At 34.5% G+C, this 20,296-nt stretch overlaps 1 long non-coding RNA gene across 1 annotated transcript; it reads right to left on the bottom strand.

Moving 5' to 3' along the window:
• Positions 1 to 3,221: 3,221 nt before the first annotated feature.
• LOC144419978 (uncharacterized) lies at positions 3,222 to 20,041 on the bottom strand. Its single transcript, XR_013474408.1, has 4 exons — positions 19,745 to 20,041; positions 19,371 to 19,460; positions 17,730 to 17,788; positions 3,222 to 4,038 (listed from the first exon to the last, which is right to left on the bottom strand). It is a non-coding gene; the product is annotated as an uncharacterized LOC144419978 (long non-coding RNA).
• Positions 20,042 to 20,296: the final 255 nt, after the last annotated feature.

Here is a 20,296-nt window from a genome sequence, read left to right on the forward strand (position 1 = left end):
CTGATAACAGCTTCAAAATAGTGAATTTATAAAAATTCGCATATACGCCGTTTCCACAAATCGTAACACAGCGCACACATCTATTACAGTCAATGATGTTCAATTCAAATTTAATATTCAAATATCGCGATTCGCTACCTTCTTGTATATGGCATACACATTCTAGCGGCCGTCCACATTTTGATTAAAACTATTTTCGATTATTATATTTTCTGTTTTATCGTAATAGAAGACAGCACTTTGCGGCACAACTAAATTACTGCCAACATGAAAGGAATTAAATCAGCGCCGACTTGAAGTACCAAACGTATAACATGAGGACATTTTTGATTGAAAATATTTTACAATCATTATTTTATATTAAGGTAGTCGAGATATCCTGAGCGGTCACGGCAATAAATTTGGTTATTTTTCGCAAGTCTTCTCAACCATGATTTGTGTGAGCTTCATATATGGGCTGATATATTATATAATGTATGCCAAAGTGTCTGCCGATTATTTAATTGACTTTGTATACCAGCTGTTATTTGTCTTAATCCTGAAAACAAAAACGTGGCCGGTGCAATGAAGCACGTCCTGCCCGATAACAGCACTTCAGAAATAAAACGGCTACCACGAAATAAAGTGATTGATTTATGACCCTTCCATTTTGCTGATTCAGGAAAAAACGGAAAACACAGCTGTTGCCTAACCCATGGACGTACAGCACAGCATTTATCACATCCTATCCATATGTTATTTCAACCTTTCAGTTACCGTAAATGATTGTTCAAAATGAATAAAATTACAGTTTTATTGTTAAGAATTAATGCTGTGAGTATTATTCTACCCGAAACTTCTATCTGATTCTTACTTGTGCACAAATGATAACGTTTTGACCACGAGACGGCTGGTAGATCAATGCTGTTGCTCTTATGCAAAAGATACAATTAAATTTAATCAAATACAAGCGGTCACGTTTATGATCAGACAATCACACCTAGACAACCGATCGCGTGTGTGGTGGGTGCGTGCACGCTCTTTATCGTGAGAATTAAGCATGGTTTGTAGCTGTTGCAATTACTTGCAAGTCAGCATTATATCATTTCGTTGCGTGATCAAAGTCTCGATGCGCGAAGGAGCCGATTTTTTGTGGTGCTATCTGAGTTATGCGCGCATAAGACGGTCCCTTAGTTGGGCAACTTTTTTTTTGAGTTTTAAACTCGGCGTATTTGCGAATAAATACGGAACTATATTTCTTTAAAAAATGGTTAATTAATCAGGTGAAGGTTCGATTTAATGATGTGAAATACCAAGATACTAGGTTTAGTTTTAACTTGCTCATATAAATACTTTTAATTGCTAATACATTATATTATCGCTAGAAAACCTAATGATTACGGCGAAAATTGCGTTTTTGATAACATCACCATCCATCTTGAAGCGATATTTTGAGTTTTTTGCCTGAAGTTGATAGAAAGCACGTGCAATACACTTGTTATAATCAAATATATTTTAATACAACAAAAAATCGAACATCAAAGGCGGAAAATCAAATTATAATCAATGAAACCCTATAGTAACTTAATTCGATATGCGATAATAAGTAGTTTCTTAACCCCATTTATTTGCAAATTTCAAAATTTTTAATTTTTTTAGCTATCCAATCATTAAGTAATATATCGTCTCTCAAATACCAATTGAATGGTAACAACATTTTCGGTTTGTTTTAATTATATCAAAAGTTATGACCAAAAAACGATGAATAAAAAAATGTTGAACCCTATTTTCTCGAAAATTATTCAATGAATTTTGATTATAATATTATTTTCAGTTGTGTTTTATTGAAATATATTCGAGAATACTAGAATTTTCAGTACAGCTTCAACACAACAATTTTTATTTATTTGGGGGTCAAAGGTCAAATATGTAATTGAAACCACTCCGGCCACGATTGGGCACCAACTCGACTATATTAAACGAACTGTATTACTTGCGTAACATTTTGTCATACCATTTTTTATTAAAAACCGTTAAAAATAACGCTGCGAGTAGCTCATTATATGCCACAGAAAACGAGTGGCCCAACTGCAGCAAAATAAAGCATATGTATATGTATATATAGAGAGAGAGAGTCATTCGAATGATTTACATAAACAGTCAATGTATTTTAGATGCATGTACTCTATTCACATGTCACACAATTGTGTCTGTGTTATCGACCCAACTCCGATAAGAAAAGGATTCGCCTGCACAACTAATATTTATCACAATGCATTCTGATAGGCTCGCGAAATTCAGGTTCGCAGGCCGTGGGCAAATGTAGCTGCAAAATTTTGAAAATATAGCTTTATGCGAAAAGCGAGAATATGGTTTCGCGAGCACGAATTACATTTCCTAAAATAAAGCTACTGTCAACCCGTATTTTTTCGCCAATATAGTTTTGCAACAACGAACGTTTGCTCACTTGCCAAAACGAACTTACGTGAGAATGTAATTTTACGATAACTAACTCTTGGTTGGAAGAATTTAGATTTGCGCGTATGAACTTTTTCAGAAAAGGTCTAAGAAATTTCGATGCCAAGGCTTTTTCAATCGAAATCAAATAGACATGGACACAGTATATGCACAAATGAACCTAAGTTCTACAAGGAGAATTTGCAAACATCATGCGATAATATATCTTGGAGAAAAATCTTCAACACACGTCAACACAGTTTTTGTGATATCATATAATAGCTTAGCAACTTTAAGGAAAAGTTTTAAAAAATGGAAAGTCATAGATCTGACAAAATACCGAAACTTATGCCTTTTTAATAAAACAAACTAAGCACTGTTGCAATCTATCACCATAACAAAAAGGCGGTATGCGATACTGTTGTATAAAATATACCAAGTAACCCAATAGTAAACGAAAGAAATCTAATGAAAATCCTAATTTATGATCTGATTTATTTAATATTTGAACATTACTTTCTATTGTGACCACTTGTAACACAAACATTTGTATAACTTATGTGTTTATCCTTACAGTTGAATCTCATGTGAATAGCAACACAAAGATCTTATTTGCATCAGATTATTTAACAAATATTCTTGCTGTTGATTGTTATAAATTTGAAGGTAATCTTTGGAGTGTAACAATTGCAGGGAACAAATTAGTTTTTACTTTGCGTGAAAGTAAACATGAGTAGAAATCTTATACTTTAAGTCCCCGTTTCGGGAAACATCAAATGCGTTAAATGAGACAAAAAAAACATAGTAGCATTGTGTTTCCAGCGCAATCAGTCACGCACAAAATAACAGATGTCAAAATCTAATAAAATGAAATAAAATCCAAATTGTGTGAAATTTGATACCAAAACGGATACCTTGGTGTACTTAGTTTTGATCAGTTCTTACTAATATTCACTACAGTAAATATTTTCATAATACAACGTTTATTACAACAAAGTCTCAAATTTTTCAGGGATTCGATGGATCGGAGTGTTTACACCAACACCATATCCAACAGCGGAAGATCTTCTTGGCGTCAGAAATACTTTGATTGATTCGAATGTGACATCGCCTCTAAATTTTTCTCAATGCCACTGCCGAAAATTGGATTGTTTGACTCATATTATATCCACTCATCCTATTATAGAAAGTTATAGCAAATAAATATTCAGACGCATAACAAAAAATATTCACCAATTTCACTGTTTGTTTGATTGACAATGTTTGGAATACTTGCTTTATTTACTATCGGATCTGAAAAACTGATTGCTCCATTGGTTGTAGCAGAATAAATTGCAACAAACAGTAAACTTCAATTATTCATTAGATTTATTAGTGATACTTCTGCTGCTGTTTTTCGGTAACCAATTGAGAGATACGTGGCTTCGATTCAAAAGGGGCAATTCTCACTCGCCATTCTCGCATTGGAGTCACGTTCAGTTGAGCAGGTAAAGCCATACTTCAAATAGTCATCAGACCAAGTTCTTTTCTTGAATGACATATTTAACGAAAAAATCCTCGGAATTGCAAAGAGTTTTTGTAGGAAAGAAACGTTGAACCAATCTGAAAATTGTGGTGTAATCTTAGATACCAGTACGCCGGGTCGAAATGACTTGGAGGTCATTTGTGATATTTTTTATAGCTTGACAATTGACTACTCTCGAAAACATTCCATCTGGAGATTTAGATGCCAGATATCAGACTGAAGAAGGTATCTATCAAGAAAAGTTAAATATAATTTGATCTTATTTGCAATTGGGTATTAAAGAGTTACCCAAAATTGCCGTACCCCATTTCGAAGGGCAAGCGTTCTCATAATTACTTATTGAAGTATTCCATTAGTTTAGCATGTATACTTCATACATCAAATACGTTCATAAATACTTGCTTGAGACCAGTCTACATTCTCATTTGGTGTCAAACCACATTTGTAATAAATGAACGAGGTTGGATGGCTATGGACATCTATAACCACAGTAATGCACGCTGTTAGAAATAGGATGCATGTCAACATAATGCAGTTTAAACAACCTTTTTCCAGCAAGATTTTCAGAATTATATCGTCAGATGTAAGTCATTCCATGTAGATATCAGACGGGATAGAAAATGACGTTTTCAGAGATACTACATGATTTCTACAGCTTTGTTTACAATTCTCTTCCATGTACTGTTATATATCTGCACATTTCTAGGTGTACTTTACAGTTGCAAAGCTTTAGGTTTTCGCAAAAAAAACGGCAGAATATAATTCAGAAAATAAAAATCACTCTGAAATTAATGACTTTCGAAATCAAAATTTTAGAAAAGTTACAGTAAGGAATATCGATCACGACATTCTTCATTCCATCATATTATATGATACTACGTTTCAAAATCCTTACTGCAAGAATATTATTTGACTGTTTTATTATGCTTTGAAATAAATACCCAGAAAAGAGAAATGTTCATAAAATTAAACGAAACCATGCAGTAAAACGAAATTCGGCATCTTTTCATTATTATGGCGGTAGGCAATTGGCACGGATATAAAACCTATAGTTACGCCGTGGAAAATTCTGTTGCATTTCTAATGCTAATTTTACTTCAAGCATATATATGTTTGCTCATTTGTTCAACTAAAGCTAATTCATCACGAGTTTATTAAAATTTGTGATAAAGCCAATAAAGCTTTCAAAGTAAGTTCATATATATATCTGGAATTGAGTTAAGTAAATATTTGTGTGAAATACATACTCTTGACATATCAAAAGTTTTATATGTATTGCAAAAAAACAATTCGTAGCATGAATTGGTGAGAGATATCACAAAGTGTGGTTCAAATCATTGTCAAAGTAGTGCCGGACCTTTTTCTCCCCCTTGTACCCGAATAAGGAGAGGATATATATATAAGAAATCCACTTTGAACAAATCAATGAATCGCAGTGGTTATGAATATTATTGGTCAAAATTTATTCGGAGTGCATCATCTTTCAAATCAATAAAGTGTGACTTCGTTTAACTTATTTCATATACACTGTAACAAAGACATCGAGAGCAAAATCATTGAGGGTCATCGGTCAAAAATTTGGGTGTGGTCAACAGAAGCAGCCTCAGTCAAGGCAACTTCATTACATATTCTTATCGATACCACCGATGTGGATTGCTTCGCGTTGAGACTTGATTTGCTATTTGGAATTGAAAATGTTGAATGATTAGATAACGAACTTTGTGGTGAGTTACGCGTCAAAATAATTCGTGTCCCAATTGTATGATTGTCATCTCATGTGAATACCGTAATCATTTGCTCCAAGATATATATATATATATATATATATATATATTCTATAATCTATATGGTAACAGTTCAGTTGGAATAGTGGGAATTTGGTAAATGTGAGACAAATGCCCTAAAATGGCACAAATTAGAAAACGGCATTTTTAGACACCGTGAGCTACGGGTACTGTGTCATTGTTAGTCATTGTACATTCGTACCCATCTTCGGACATTGCTCTCTCAAAATTGAATAAATAATAAATACTTTTTTAGAATAAAAACGAAGACTTCTGCATATTTCAGAGAAAAAAGTTGTTTTTCATTCTCGTTCAATCTGACCAATTTGTTTCTCTGTGGAACTAGAGATGAGTGGAATTCTATCAAACAAAAGTGGAACGCTGAGACACGAGACCTGTGGCAAATAAATTTATTAAAACCCTTTTTCCTGCTTTTACTAGCTATGATACACCAGGGACTCTATTGAGCCCACTTGCCTTTGAGTCACCAATCGTTTTACACAGTGCATAATATACTTTCTTTATTTTCTATCAGCTCTCTCTATCTGTATTTTTGTCTATTTAAACGGTAAAGAAAAATTAACATTTACATAAAATCGGCTTAGTTTTCATGGCATTATTTATAGGGTTTGAATCAGCAGAAATCGATTACAGCCACTTCAATGAACCGAGCTGATCTTAGATGACGCTGGAAGCAGAGTCCGATCCCAAACTTTGATTCAAGTTATATATATGTCGTCGTAAGGTACCATTATTTTCTATATTTGATTGAAGCTTCTCTTCGCGTAGGTAGGTGGAGAGAAAAGAGAGAAAGTAATTCACGTAAGGACGCATATTACAATATATATCATAGATGTGAAGTACGTTTTGGTAGGAGAGTGGGTACTGAAATGCTGATTGTGTAATTAGTTTGGGGTTTCTTTTTGGCTTGTAAGCTGTGTACATAGTAAAGTTACTTCCAACGTAAATGTACCGCCCTTGGAGATTGCATCGTGCGCTGCCTACATGCTCACATCATATTCAGTGTGATGCGAGATTGTAAGATGTTCAGAATGCCAGAAGTTATTGCATGAAGACTTTTATTTGGGGGTCCAAGTGACAGGACGTTTAGAATAGCCTACTTTCCATATTTCAAAGAATTTGATTCTATTCAATTATCTAGGAATTTTGGATTACATAAAGTCGATCAAGTTTCCAAGTAATGCCATTTTAAGGAACACTGAAGGAAAAGTGTGCGAAATGAACTAGAAAGTGCCTTGCTATATTTAAACAGCAATGGTCGAGGTCTAGGTGAAGTATAGGGTCCCATAGTAATCGGGGAAAAAATGAATAAATTCAATAAAGCTGCTCTGGCTGCTGCCGTTGACCATCTATGTTAGAGTCGTCAAACCCAGTGGCCCGCGTGGTATTATTCGAATCGCAATGTCCTTCACAAATCTGAGCCTTTATTGAAACTTCTAATAAAAAATGTCGTTCAAACGCACGAGAAGCACCACCTAGCTATCGAAAGCTTCTTTTATGTCCATTTATGGTCGTTATTGCTAGTGAGACATGTTTGAATTTATTTTTATCGTCTGCCATGTATTTCAATCTGTTTTCCTGTATTTTTTTTCTGTGAAGCTAGAAGAAGCAGTTTCATGACCTCAATATTTGACAGCATTCACTTCTACGAGCAATTTTTTTTCAAGGATGAACCAAGGAAAATCCTCCGTAAGACTAATTTCTGACAGCCTCGTGAAAAATCCGTTCCGCATTTCTACATCGTCCATTGCACCTATGATTGACAAACTTGTTGGATAAACGCAGTGCCATACTTCCCATAAATATTTATGTGTGGTTAAAACTTTTAACTTTACTGTATCTTCGTATTTTCATTGTTCTAATAATTTAGGTGCTTTGTTTGTTTTTCCTTTTATCTGTAGTCGGTGAAACTAGAATATAACTACCATGTCAAGTGGACCGCGCAATCATTCGTAAACTAAATGTGGCTCTTCGTCCATAATGGTTGGACAACCCTGATCTATGTTATGAGCTTATGAGGCCACACTTCAATGGTGAAAAAGATGATGCACCTCGAAATAAGTTTGAGACCAATCATATTAATAACTCATTTGATATTGGTCATGAAGGTTAATAACAGTACAGGGAGCACCAGCACAAATGTGGCAACAATACTCCATAATAGACTCCATCTTCAGATTGGTATCTTTCGTTCAAATCATCAAATGAAGTATTTTCGAAAGTTGTCAGGTGATAAAAATTATCACAAAATGACCTCGAAGGCAGTGCAAAATTTTAAGAAATATTATTATTATGGGTGAGTTACTAATCGTCCTAAGCTTTGGGAATACGCTCGCCAACGCATCTCTAATTACTCTGTATGGGTTCGCAGGTTCGAATACCATGCGGGGATAGTTATGTGCGAAAGGATTGCTGGACTCCTCGCCACCGTAGGGTGATTCACGTAACCGCTGATCGGATACGCCTTCCTCCACCAGCAAGTCCATGGTACCGAAGACAAATAACTAACTAATCACATACCCGACATGGAATGGAAACCGGACGAGAGGCCGTGGTTCGCCATATGGTACCCTTTATATACGTTGGTCCCAATCGACTTTTTATACCCCTTTTATAATATGACATAAATAGTTAATCAAACACGCTAGTACATTTCCCAATATATCTTTAAAAAGCTTAATTTCGTCGCTTTCCACTAAAACGCGCCCGAATTACGTAGCGCAAATGCGTTCGACCATATGCCGGTAAGAAGAGAGAAATTTCAAAAAATTTCGAGATAAAGTTTCTCACTTTTAACGCTTGGTCAACACGTGATTGATATGCTAGAGAAAGAGTTTTCTTTTGGACGAGCTTTACGTCACCTTCAAAATAAAACAAGAGTGGGATTTGATTTTGAAGTGAAGTGATATTCGTTTTATCGAAGAGCATTTGATCGCGTGCTGTCTGGTATCTTTGTTTGTTTATTTATTATGAGCCGGAGAACGTTGCTCGCGCGTTCAAATTACTTCGTTTTCAACTAACAACAGATTCTTTGTTTATTTTTAAGCTTTGAAATATTCATACAAATAAAATTGATCTTGTATCAAAATAAAAATTATACATTAAAAAAAAATATGATGACGTCACCGTAATTAAGAACACTCGGATCAAGCATGGATGATTTAAACTCAAACATTTTGAGTTTTGAAATTGGTTTTGTTCACATGCAGACCACTATGCATACTATTGACCCCAAAATACATTTAATTTAGCCATAATCTCAAATTATGACACAGGTACGTCACCGTAATTAAGAACACTCGGATCAAGCATGGATAATTTAAACTCAAACATTTTGAGTTTTGAAATTGGTTTTGTTCACATGCAGACCACTATAAAATATTATTGACCCCCCAAAATGCATTTAATTTAGCCATAATCCCAAATTATGACACAGGGCACCACTTTATTACCAGGCCGATCCTATAGCTTATTTGAAAATACAATGTTAATAATGACATAGTCAACATCTCGCAGGGATTCAGTGGATCGAAGTGTACACACCAACACCATATCCATCGGCAAAATACCTTTATGACATTGGGAATACTTTAATTGATTTGAACGACATCACGTCTAAATAATTCTCAATGCTCAGATGTTATGAGTGCTTCTCAATGAAATAATGCAACGACGCAAATATTACATTATCTGACGGTTCTTATGACTTATAATTATCTACTCATTTTATTATAGAACAATGTAGCAAATAAATATTCAGACATAGGCTATGATAGAATGTTTCTTTTAGAATAGTAACGTAGATTTCGGCAGGCCTGGAACGCATTGTTTTTAACTTTTGTATGGTCTTATGCGATCGCTTCATTGTGGAAGTGGGAATAAGTTGAAAGCGATCAAATGAAAGTCGAGCCCTCGGACGAAGTAACAAAATTTGTCGCAATGCCGCAGGAACGCTTATTAATGCTTTACATATTATCAGTGATTCGTTATGTCACAATCCGAAACATACCTACCGTAAATACTTTTGGGTCATTGATTTTATTGTTCGTTTGATAAACTTTGTTTAGAATACTTTCCATATTTACTATCTATTTTGAAGGTAGGTTACCACGGAAAATTTATTTTCGAGAATTTGATTCTATTTAATTATCCAGGACTTTTGGTTTACGAAAGGTCGGCTAAGTTTTCAAGAAATGAGGGATTTTTGAGGAACACTGAGGAAAAGTGTGCAAAATAAACTAGAAAGTGTCTTACTATAAGTAAACAGCAAAGTTCTAGGTTAAATATCGAGTCCTGTAAGAATCAGGAACAAATTGAGAAAAATGGATTTATTTAAAAATCGTTGCCATAACTGCTGCTGCTGTTAACCATCGAAGTTTTAAGTCAATGTGACTCAACACTTCATTGGTGAAAAAAATGACGCATCCCGAAACAAGTTTGAGACCAGTCATATTTACAACTTTGGATATTGGTCATTAGGCTTAATAACAGTACTGGGAACGCCAACGCAAATGTTGTAACGATACTCCATACAGCGGCAATTAAGTGAATAGTTCAAGAAATGCTCTAATTTGCAATCATTGTTCTATTTGGCTTAAAAAAGGCTCTTCACCCCTTTGATTATAATCTGAACCAGACCTTGTAATATCTTTCATCAAATTATGCGAGGAATTGTTTTTACGACCCATATATAAATATACAACTTTTAATGATATGTCAACAATATATTTTATATAAAAAGATGTCTGACATGAAACGTTACTAAACTTGAGATATATGAACATTGACAGCTTTTATCTCGAAAGTGATTGACATCGTTATGAATTAATTTAGTCCGAGGAAATGAGTAAACTCATATATTATAGTTAAAATAAAATTAGCTTCAGGAATGAAACAAAATTTTTCACGGCGTGACTGAGTTTTCCTTTAACTTATATCCGTGCCAATTGTATACCGTCATAATATTACGCTTTTTTTTATTTATACAAAGCATATTGAAATATCTAAAATAATATTCTTTCAGTTGTGATTTTGGAACCAAGTTTTGTAAAGTGGGACCTCGAAGCAATATATCTTGTGGAAACCCGAAAACATAATTGCAATTAAAATTTGTGATACGATTCAGCGGGTTCGTGCGAACCCGTTATTGGAATGAACGCGTTCTTGTTTTAGACGTTAAACAAATGCAACACCGTAGTTAACGATTACGATTATATTTGGCGTTCCGTAGAACCTGTTGTTGGAGGTCGATACAAGAGAAAATCCATTTTTAAATAATAAAAATTTTACAATTGATCCAATAGGTGCTGTGAAGTTTCATTTTACAAATTACTATTATTCGGAGTGAGTCACCGTGAAAATAAGATTTTTTAGTTTGAAGGACATTTAATCATCCCATTTCCGTGGCCGGAACATGCTTTTGCTTAGTTCCAGAAACAGATCAAATGTGCTAATAAATAAATTTGAGTGTGAATATAACCAATATTGCAGGGGAAGATGGGGCACGTTGGGACATGGGGCACAGTGGAAAATCAGCTCTCGCGCTGATACTATATCCGCGACAACGGACGGGTAGAGCGGCGCAAGTTATGAGGTGAAATTGGTTTTGGGAGGTTGAAACTAAAATTTCACGGTTCCAGTTTTTTTTTCTACCTTAGCTTTTCCAACATGACAAACCACCGTCTGATATTTTTCATTTTTTCAATAATATTTTCAGATTTAGATTCGAGGAAGGAAATATTCAAATTTGTTTGCGAATTTTTTTGTCAAAATATTTGAACTATTTCAGTTGAACATTGATTTCAAAAATATTAAATCTTCAAATTCGAAGTCTCCCTGTTCGTTAGACGATTATGCAGATTAATTGCTTATTTTTAAGGGCTCACTTCGTTGAATTTTGACAGACTGACCCACTGTGCCCCAGGGTCTGACCGAATGTGCCCCACAAGTGGGGTACAGTGGGACACTTAACAGACGTTTTTCAAAGCATTTTGGTAGTAAGATGTGTGTAAGAATTTCTTATTCGCTGAATAAAATCTACATTTACCCCACTATGCATTAGTCCCGCCAAACTAAATTTTTTATCACCAGGTGTACCCAAACAAAACGTTGTAGCTCATGATTAACTTCAATATCAAGTCTCTCATCATTAAGTTCCAGTCAGTAATTTGCCTAATTTATAATACAAAATATCGAGTTAAATGGAGAGTGAATAGCCTTTCCCCTCAACTTGTCGTTATTCAGTGATAATGCATCTATCGATCCAAACTTTTCGACAACTAGTATTGCATTGTATTTTGCAAATTCGAGTCGAGTCCGTATACAGTCGCCAAATTAGTGGGCGCTTTGTCTATGATTCATGTTTTTTTGAAGAGAAAATATAACAGTTCGATGATTGAAATCTATCCATCTTGATTTTTCTCAAATACCGATGGGCCGATTATAGAGTGGCTTTTATTTATTTTCAAAAATAGCACATTGCTCGCTTGTACGTATGGTGCTATAAAATCTAATCTATTACCTAATCGATTCCTCTACCAGTTTAGAGTCGATGTATCGGTATCGGGTATCGGTATCGGCAATATCGGCTATTTTTTCGGTATCGGTCATGTATCGGTATCGGCTGAATTAATACCGATATTTCCGATATATTAACCTTTTAGATATGATCCAGAATGTTTTAAAAGGTAAGTTAAAATATTACTTTTTAATTTATTTTTTTGTCCAGACAGATCGGGAACTATGAGCCATGCATGTCTACACCCCCGCAAGTGGTAACGAGAATATGATTCGCCTGTTTTTAAATATTTCTAGCAGAACCAGCTCATCTAATTTGACTTTTTTTTTGCTGCCAACTTTTTATATTGACATTTTTAATACATATTACATATTAATTATGAAGAAATATATCAACACGACACAGAAAAGAGAGCAACTAGGCGCTCAGTTTTAAATCATACAGTGGAATCGAAGTCCTTTTTACAAGACATGCACTGTTTGGCACAGTTATAAATTCTGTTTATCGTCAAGCGCGAGTGTCATTCAGTCCATGGACATCGTTAGGCTAAATTCCGACGCAATTATCACTCTACACAGGTATTAAATATTGTGATTATAGTAATTTTAATTTTGTTCAAATACACAATTTCTTTATAGATTTATTGATGTGGCCGCCTAGTATCATACGTGGTATAGGTATTTCTAGTCGGCACTGATTGATATCCTTTAATTTTGGCTGTAATTGTCGCGACGATCACGATTAAACACAAAATAAAATATTTGCATATATTCGATATTCTTTTAAACACAAAAAACGATATTCGAAGGTCGCGATATTAATAATAAATTGGAATTGGACATCTCGGCATATGAGTTTTCTAATTGGACACCGAGATTACTAGCGTCAGTGTACAATGCATCCGAATCAGTTAATGCATTCGGATACCAAACATCAATTTCTTATGTGATATATCTTTTTTTCAATCTGAAATATCGGTGACAAAAGTGGTATCGGTACATCTCTAGTTTAGACCCGTTTTATGGTGGTCATCCGTTATTACCCGTTGCATATCCATTTATATATAGGTGAGGTTTAGAATATCAATATTTTCTTAGATATTTGTACCAGTGTATGAACAATTGTTACATTGATGACAAAATAATTTTAATGACGACACTAGGGATGATTATCTGTAATATCTTTCGAATTTTGAACAAACATACTTATTCATACTAGACTTAAACCAGGAAAAATTTTAGGCGTTTTTGGATATTGAGATGTGACGTTAAAACAAAGTAAGGCCAGATATATTCGAATAAGAGAAAATTGTTTGCGAAACATCTAACCTTCCATGGCCATATAATTCCGTTTGGTATCCATGTCTTCCAGTTGCGTTTCGTTCTTTATATATAGCAGAAAGAATGAAAAGTTTTGACTTTCGGATTCCGGTTCTTCTTTGAACGACATTTTCTGTCTTTGAAGTCGTCTTTTTCTAAAGCTTCCGGTTTTTGAATGTATACTACCATTACGATTGGAGACCACATGGGTGGTTTGTTGTTGTATAGATGTTATAGATTCCATTTTAACATATTATAGTAATTAGACGTATTGATGTACAGCCTAATTCTAAACTGCTCTCTGTGTCCTAAAGTACCACTAAGAACGGGTATATAAATGAACATCTTCCATCACTCAATGCTGTATGCATCAGATAAATGCTGATGACACACTTTTTTATACAACCACAAATTTCTCTATAATTTGCATTTACGTGGTTTTTAAATTATAGGTGAATTTCAATAATCAAAATATATGAAGTTACAACACATTTTATCTTCTAAAACAATATCATTTTCTTTTATTCGCGAACTTTTCAAAGTTATTTGCTATTATACTGTATATATACTACGTTGTCGAGTTTAAGGAAATGTTAGGTATAGTCATAACATAAGGTGATTATTATTCACTACTCAGCTACTATCAAAAGGCGGTAGACATAAACGGTAAAGTGTTGAAGGTACCGATTAGGTATTTTTCATATGTTAGTACTCTAGATATAAACTCTGCATAAGTAACAATTTAATTAGTATATATGTATATGTCAAAACATATTTAAACTTCACCTGCTGTGTACCAGTATATCATAATCCTAATTATTCATTAAAACACATAAAGACACAAATCTTTGAAAAGGTTTGGCTTTTAATAGACTTATACTCAAAAATCTGAATTCGGGTAAATTGAAAATGGTTTGAAAATAAAAATTAAACTCGGATTCCGAATCGAACAATAAAATTATTTGTAATAAGCATTAAGGTGAACAAAATGATTTAAATAACAAATTCAGTCGAACAATGTGTATTTGGCAGCAGAGCCTTCTATCTCTAACTTAAAATCATTTATAAACCCATATGTTTGTCTGTTTATTCACAATATTCTTTCAAGAAAAACTCAATCTACGCCCTGACCCGGAATACCTTGTGCGACTTATAACTTCGTACCTGTTCTCACTTCCTTATGCACTTTAAAATAATTTCTTTGGATTATCTTATAATTTTGATGAATTTCTGCAACAACAAACGTTTCATTTCGACATTCTGGCACGGCTTATTTTATATTTACTTAAGACTCGCAACAATTCTTTAATCGCTCGATTTCTACCTTTTCATATGGTTTCGACCTCGCAAGCAAATGGCTTTACATTCCATAACTCAAACCTATAGACAGTGCTTTGATATGTAAGGCCGATGAAAATTCTTTTTTTAAAATAAAATAAGACATCGTCAAATACCAACCAAGTCAGACTACGTTGGTTTTCGGGACCTAGCTAAAAAAAACTGGATTACGCGGCGTTAAGTCGGCTCTGCGTTTCGTCACTACTGTCACATGGCCGACGCGAGTGTTTTTACTAAAATAAAGGCACAAAGCGTTAGAAAAGGGGTTGGAATTTCGGGATACCAACCCCATCTAAAAAAACTCAAAAACGTTACTCCATTAGATACAAATATACGCTAAAATTGTTCTGTGAGCCGCACGGAATGTATCAGCATGACAGAGTTTGGACCACCCTGGTCTACCTTATCAAGAAACTCCCGACTTTGCTGACCAATATATCGTTGAAATGCGATCGTGGAACCGCCACATAGTGTAAATAGTTTATTGGTCAAATTGTTGAAGAGAATAGAAATTTTTCAAAATAAAAATGCGACAACAAGGTAAATACTAGAAAGCAAAAACCACAACATTTTGAGAAAACGACTCATAGGCTCATTTCTTGTCCAATAAATAAGTTTCATGGTTTCTTTTTAGTAAAGAAGGTTAATATGATACTTGAAGACAAAAAATAAGCGAACATTTTGAAGTTTGAGTCGTCTGTTGAACTCGTAATATTTTAATAAATACCGATAAACTATATAAAATTCTGCTCTAAAAGTTCTGTGATGCCCCTCCTTGCTTGATGCCCTAAGCACGTGCTTATATTGTTTAAAGGCTAATCCGGCGCTGTCAGTACCTGTCATGTTCAATGTATATATATATATATATATTTTATTCAATATGAATTTTTTCTTTTATTTTTTCAAATTTGGTATACTGTTCCTTGAACTGACACATATTAAATTTGTATTGCAAAAACTATGCAAGTTTTACGAAAAATCAACATTGAACCGTGCATACAGAATCTGCCTACTCATTTAGAAACTGGCTATACACTCTCAGCAGTACTCGACCTGTTGTGATATCAGATTTTCCGCAAACAAGAAAATTTATAAACAAATATATTGTTACTAAGAACTGTTCTATACCAAAAGTTATCAACTATAAATCAAGCTAAAAATATTTACCGTCTTTATTACCGCAGACAAAAAATCAACATTGAACCATGCATATACAGAAACTGTATTAATTTAGAAACTGATTATACACTTATACCAGGGGTGTGCAACCTTTATTACAGGAGAGCCAGGTACAAGTTACTGGGTGAAGCCGCGGGCCGCACCTAGAAACTCTACCTACGAAAGGCTCTGGATACGAAAAGTCCGAATTACGATAATTTTTATCGTAAAAATATTGCTACGGCTATCGTAAGATTTTCTACATACGAACGGCCGAAAACTTAAAAATATGTGCAGTGATATTTGTTTATCTTAGAAAAATTTAATGCAGTGCTTGAATAAGCAATGTCCAATTCGAATTTAAAAATCGAATATCGCGACCTTCGAATATCGTTTTTCGTGTTTATAAGAATATCGAATATGGCGCACATATCCTAGCGCCGTCGTCCACGTTTTGATTTGAAATATTTTACAATTATTGACCCGTTTTTTCCCCGCGGGCAAAGCGAAATTTAGTGAGAAGACGATGATACAATAAAAAAATTTGAATTGCATGTGTGTGTGCTCATTATCGAAAATTACGTTCTCTTTCAGCGGTCAGCTTTTGCCGCCTCCTCCCACTCTCTGCGGTCTTCGTTTAGCGTAGCCTAGTCTACCCAACGCCAAAGATAAACAAACATACCGTTCGTAGTGTTTTTATTCGGTATTTCTCTGTTCTTTCTTATTTCCATATGTACCTTCTTTATTTATTATGCAGTAATTTAAGTCTAACATGTATTTGTTGCGGGTTCTAACCATTATTATGATTTATACAAATGTTATGTCCATTTTGTAGGGGCTTAGACCGTTAGGGCATTTACAGGTAATCTGTGTCCCTACTTACGGAACTTTCTACCTACAAAGGAATTTACGAAACGAATAAATTTTGTAGATAGAGTTTATACTGTAGTTGCAGGCACAACTTTTTTATTGATCTTATGGCATTGTTAGGGGTTCTAGCAGAAATGTTGAGTTAAAATGCATAGATTTCTAATGAAAACAGATATTCAAATTTATTATCACACCGACTTTAAACGAATACAGTATAAGAAACATGTTTTAATAACATTTTTTTGTTTGTTTTTGGAACAGGATTTTGCTAGCTAGTTTTGCTAATATGACAGTAGCAGTCAAGTACTGGTATTGGCTTTGCGCCGCAAAGAGATTAGAATTGCTCGCACATACCAGATTAACTAAACTAAAAACTCGTTTCGCGAACACACTATTTAAAATCGGCACTTCTCCGCGGTCGGCACAATTTTTCCTTGCGGGCCGCATTTGGTCCGCGGGCCGCAGTTTACACACTCTTGACTTATACATATTTTAAAAGGTCATTTTGATATCACTATGAACAATACTCAAACTCTTTTGATATCAGATATTTCGCACACATGAAAATTCATAAAGAAATTTATTGTTACCAAGAACCGTTCTATATCAAAATTTATCAGCTAGAAATCAGGCTATAAATATTTACCGTCTTGATGACCGCAGGTTTTGTCAAAATTTTACTTGGCTGTTGAGTTATCAATGAAACTAATGTTTCTATTCTATCACCCTACTATTCTTAAAATAAATATTTAAAGCTTCACCGTTAGCATTGCCCCCTGGTATGTATATCGGTCATCGCCAGTTTTTCCTTGGATCCGAACTATGGAAAAACAAAATAATTAGCAGTTACCGACTGATAATGTTATCTAGAGACTGTAAACATTAGAAAAAAATTTTAAAGCGATTTCGCCATACTTCTCACACGTCTACATCACAATAGTAATAATGAAGTATTTGAATTTAGAAAGAGTTCAAGGATTAAAATATGAGGTACCGTGTCGGTTTGCAGAGATTGCATTATACGCATTAAAAAAGCGAGTTATCTTTGAATATTGAACACTAATACTGACTGTAAAGTTTTTATCCCGGTAAGAATCTATATTTATTCACAACAATTCGATAAATCGAAGATTTGCAAAATCCTTGGCAAAAGGGGGTAAAAGCGGCTTCATGAAATCACACGCAGTGTCTTCTGGTCCCCACATGTATCCGTGCGCCATACACACGTACAGCAGAAGTAGAAGTTTTATCACTATTGTCATCTCACTGGACTAATTGAGAACAAAGAAACATTTTAATAGGCGATACAAGAATGGCACCTAAATCTATATAATTGTCTTCAATCTGCACTTCGTTGTCGGTTGTCGGTTAGGTTGTCGACATTAGAAAGAAAAAAATGGGTACTCCTGAACCAAGATTGCGGGCACCGGAACGCAATATGTGTACCAGGTTAGGGTCCTGCCATATTTTCATTCCAATTTTCTTTATTTTAGTTCTATTCCAAGTTCGGTGACTAGCCAAGCGACTCTCGTAGTATTTGTGCCTGAAATTATGGCCTAACACTAATCTGGTACGAATACTACGTTCCGGTGTCCGCCATCTTGGTTCACATATTACAGGAGTACCTACCGAAAAATGTATGATTCAAGTATTGTACAGCGAATTGATCGGCCTCGTGTAGTCATATAGTAGGGGCGGTTGGGCGAAATATTTATTCATTCATCCAACATTAAAACTAACTACTTATCCATTCAGTAAGAACAACAAAAATATCAATTTTGTTTGAAAATTAACCCCACCTCGTTGCTCAAAAAGAATCCGCGATAATTCACTTTATACAAGGTAACGTACACCAACCTCTGATTCTAAACATTATATCTGATGCTTTACAGGCTGAAAATTCATTATTGCCAGAGGGCAAAACACAAAAGCATTACCTAATATTAAAAAATTATAATATATACACATCTACTGTAGGCTACTTGTGGTATTGCGACGAATTTTGTTATTTCTACCGAGTTTTCGACTTTCGTTTGTTGGCTCTCAACTTATTTCCACTTTCACAATTAAGCGATTGCGACTCCGATCCACTGAATCCCTGCAAGATATTATCTATGATGTTATTGACATTGTAATTTGAAATAAGACATGTTTGATATTTGTATGAAATAATCAACAATAAATGCGATACCATTTCACGTCACGCTTGTCTGATTTCCCCGGCAGCACAATACTCAAAACCACATTTCAAAGTTATACTTCGATTTCAGTTAACGCATTTGCTGTAACTTGAAACAGTTAATTTACAAATAAGTTGCTTAACTCGTTTTCATATACCTACGGTTGTGTATGAATAAAAAGCTAATTCGTTTCTTGCCATCTCCAAATCATAAACAAATTACCTTCAAAAATAATACAATCAATACAAACGATGTATGTTGAATAGTCGGTTGCAACCGTGATCTCCGTGTCGCCCTTTTCAATAGATTCAACTGTAACCGTACACACATGGATTATACAAACGGTTTTGTTACAACCATAGTGATAACAATCGAAGTAATTGATCACACTATATAGAAATATTGAATCAATCAGATTATAAAATGTTATTTTTCAACACTGCCCTCGTTGACTAATGACTTGCTTAGTTTATTAGATATCAGATATTGCTTTTTTGCTAAAAATGGATTCCAGTGCATAGTTACTTTTTTTATAAATCGAAAATTCTAGTATCTCGTCCGTTGGCCCAATGCCACATTTTCACATATATACTTACTTCCACGCAAGGCTGTATTCACGAAAAAAGCTCATTTTTCAGCTACCACTATCTGCTGCTTTTGAACATGTATATAATCGCCGTGATATCCTGATGAATTCCTTTTGAAAATAACACAATACCTTCTTGCGCAGCTGCTGTGTCATGGACGTGCGAAGAAACTCGAGAGTCTCTATGATCTGCGTCTTCTGTATTTTTAGAAATAGTTCCAATTTACAACTAATAAATCAGATAGTGTTTAACAACTGAGAACTCACGAATTCCTCGATATGTTGCTGTTTCCTTGGTTTTGAAAAGTGCGACCACGAATTCTTTAGGCTCAGATCTATGTTTGAAAATTTAAATAACGTGTAATAGACTGCATTGTCAAAATAGAATTATGAAGCTGCTTTAGATTCATTTTATATTAAGCTTTTAAAACAATTTTTCTCATTATCTACTCAAAAAGAAATAGCAGGTGAACATCCAATTTTGTTAATGTGCTTCTCACAATCCTTCACAGGTTACACTCAACATTTATTTATCTGCACAATCGATATGCTTTGGCGCCCT

This window comes from Styela clava, chromosome 2 (assembly GCF_964204865.1).
Source record: "Styela clava chromosome 2, kaStyClav1.hap1.2, whole genome shotgun sequence".
NCBI classification, from domain to species: Eukaryota; Metazoa; Chordata; class Ascidiacea; order Stolidobranchia; family Styelidae; genus Styela; species Styela clava.